Source organism: Nannospalax galili, unplaced genomic scaffold (assembly GCF_000622305.1).
Source record: "Nannospalax galili isolate Female #2095 unplaced genomic scaffold, S.galili_v1.0 scaffold433, whole genome shotgun sequence".
Taxonomy (NCBI): Eukaryota; Metazoa; Chordata; class Mammalia; order Rodentia; family Spalacidae; genus Nannospalax; species Nannospalax galili.
Window position 1 is genome coordinate 8951422 of NW_008338715.1, and position 2899 is coordinate 8954320.

Here is a 2899-nt window from a genome sequence, read left to right on the forward strand (position 1 = left end):
AGGACATGGAATTCAAAAGAACAATTATAAACATGATAAAAGAATTCAGTGAATTTAAAGAACACACAAACAAAGAAATAAAAGAACTGAAGGAAGATAGGGGTAAACTTCTGAATGAAGTCAGAAAAGAGTTAGAAATATGGAAGTACACTCAGGCTGAAATGAAGAAGGAAGTGAAACACTCAGTAAACCAATTAGAAAAGACAGGAGAAAGCCTCACCAATAGGATGAACGAAGTGGAAAACAGAGTATCAAGACTGGAAGATGAAGTGGATGAATACAATTTGACCACTCAAGCAAAGATTATGAAAAATTTAAGAAATCACAAGAATGGAATATGCAGGAATTGAGTGATACCATAAAAAGACCAAACTTGTGAATCATATGCATACAGGAAGGAGAAGAATCCCAATACAATGGCATGGACCAGATCTTCAACAGAATTGTGGAAGAAAATTTCCCAAACTTAAAGAAAGACATGCCCATACAAATACAAGAAGCATACAGAACACCAAACAGACAGGACCAGAACAGAAACTCTCCACGGGACATCATAGTGAAAACACTACACTTACAAAACAAAGAGACAATTCTGAAAGCTGCAAAAGAGAAACAAGTCACATATAAAGGAAAAGCCATTAGGATTACAGCTGACTTTTCAGTGCAAACTATGAAAGCCAGAAGAGCCTGGACCAAAGTACTCCCAGTTTAAAATGACCACAGATGCCAACCCAGATATACCCAGCCAAATGTCTCTTATAGCTGAAGGGGAAAGAAAAATGTTCCATGACATAAATAGGCTGAAGGAATTCATGTCCACAAAACCAGTCCTTCAGAGAGTTCTGGAAGCAATACAAAGACCTGAAGAAAGGAATGACTATACCCAAGGGGTTGCGGAAAGAAATTCAATGAAGGTATAACTGTGGAAAAGTACAGCTATATCAAGTATGTGAACAGAAATAAAAATGACAGGATTCAATGCACATCTTTCATTAATAACTTTAAATATCAATGGACTGAACTTCCCAGTTCATTAATAACTTTAAATATTAATAGACTGAACTCCCCAGTCAAAAGACACAGACTAGGTGAATGGATTAAGAAACAAAACCCATCTTTTTGTTGTCTGCAAGAAATTCATCTCACTTTCAAGGACAGACACCATCTCAAAGTGAAAGGATGGAACAAAATATACCAAGCAAATGGTATTAAGAAAAAAATCAGGTGTAGCAATTCTAATATCTGACTAAATAGATTTTAAACTAAAACTATTCAGAAGAGATAAAGAGGGCCACTTCATTCTGATCAAAGGAACAATGAATCAAGAAGATATTGCAATCGTGAATATAGATTCACCAAACACTGGTGCACCCAACTTCATAAAAACAATACTACAGGACCTTAAGACCCAGATTAATCCCAACTCATTAATAGTAGGGGACTTCAATACTCCACTGTCTCCATTAGATAGGTCAACAGAACAGAGAGTTAACAGAGAGACATCTGAATTAAACAATACCATATATCAAATGGACTTAACAGACATCTACCGAGCATTCCACCCAATCACCAAAGGACATACTTTCTACTCAGCACCCCATGAAACTTTCTCCAAAATTGACCATATACTGGGGCACAAAACAAACTTTAACAAATACAAAAAGATTAAAATAATCCCATGCACTCTATCAGACCACAATGAAATAAAGCTTACAATCAACACCCGAAGAAGCCCTAATCACCACATGAACACATGGAGCTTAAACAACACACTCCCGAATGATGAATGGGTCAAAAGAGAAATTAAGAAAGAAATGAAAGTATTCCTGGAACTAAACGAAAAGGACAATACAACACAACAAAACCTCTGGGACACGCTGAAAGCGGTCCTTAGAGAATAAATGACTTAACACTGCAACTCAACACACTTGAAAAGCAACAGCAAACAAAACCCAAACCCTGTAGACAAGAAGAAATAACAAAAATCAGGGCAGAAATCAATGAAATTGAATCAAAGAAAACAATACAAAGAATCAACAATTCCAAGAGCTGGTTCTTTGAAAAGATAAACAAGATTGACAGACCACTAGCCCAGTTAACCAAAAGAAAGAAAGAGCACCTCCAAATCAACAAAATCAGAGATGAAAGGGGAAACATCACAACAGACACCAGAAAGATACAGAACATTATAAGGGAATACTTTAAAAACCTATATGCTACTAAATTTCAAAACCTAAAATAAATGGAAAGATATCTAAAGACATGAGAACCACCAAAAGTAAACCAAGAAGAGATTAACAGCTTAAACAGACCCATAACAGAAAAAGAAATTGAAACAGTAATACAAAACCTCCTGACTGAAAAAAAAACCCTAGGACCAGATGGATTTACAGCACAATTGTATCAGACACTTAAAGAAGATCTATATCCAATACTACTTAATTTATTCAAAAAGATAGAAATGGAGGGAGAACTTCCAAATTCCTTCTATGAAGTAATACCAAAGCCAGGTAAAGATACAACCAAAAAATAAAACTATAGACCCATATCCTTAATGAACATAGATGCAAAAATTCTCAACAAGATACTTGCAAATCACATACAGACACACAACAAAAACATCATCCACCACGACCAACTCAGCTTTATCTAAGAGATACAGAGATACAGGGATGGTTCAATATTTGTTAGTCAATAAATGTCATAAATCTTATAAATGGGCTCAAAGACAAGAATCACACGATCATCTCAATAGATGCAGAGAAGGCCTTTAACAAAATTCAACATGCACTTATGTCCAAAGTCCTAGAGAGAATTGGATTAGAGGGAACATACCTCAACATAATTACCATATAACAAACCCACAGCCAGCATCATTCTAAATGGAGAAAAACTGGAA